Below are 650 nucleotides of genomic sequence, written 5' to 3'. Positions count from 1 at the left end.
TCTGGGTCCGCTCCTACGAGGCCTGGCTTCGAGAGGGAGGCCCGCTGCGTGCGCGCTCTCCCAGCCCCTGGCTGGGCCCCCTTCTTTCTCCTTTCTCCGTCTTTGCCCCAGTCGAGTGCTCTCCACAAGCTCTTCCAGTCCTACTGCGGGTTCAGACTTTCAGATTCACCACCGAGATCCCAGTCTGACTAAAGGACAGTGAGTCACCGGAAGCTCCACTGCCCCACCCACAGGACACAAAACATGACAAGCCCACCCTTTTATCCAGCCCCATGTTGGCCATCTTCTTGTCTTGCCTACATTAAAAACGTGCCAATTATCATGGCTGGGACACAATCCCAGCTCCAGAAATAACAAGGCCCGCGCGTTTAATTCATCTGCCAAGCGGCCTGTGATGATGAGTTCAGGGCTGTAACTTCGATTATTAGTACCTGCACTGGGCTCTGTGCGGTCCCCCTTCAGCCTCAGGACAGCCCAAGCGATAGGAAGTTATTTCTCTCAAAGTTGCAACAGCAAACCAAGTCTGGACGGGCTGGGTTTCCTGGAACTAGTGGTTATTGGTGTCGCTTGTCATCCCTTCTGATCCAGTCTTCTCTTCTCTTCTGTTTCGTTTGAGACAGCGTCTTTTATTTAGTCCACGATGGCCTAAA

This window comes from Octodon degus, unplaced genomic scaffold, assembly GCF_000260255.1.
Source record: "Octodon degus isolate 3935 unplaced genomic scaffold, OctDeg1.0 scaffold00010, whole genome shotgun sequence".
In the NCBI taxonomy this organism is placed as follows: Eukaryota; Metazoa; Chordata; class Mammalia; order Rodentia; family Octodontidae; genus Octodon; species Octodon degus.
This window is presented reverse-complemented; position numbering follows the sequence as displayed.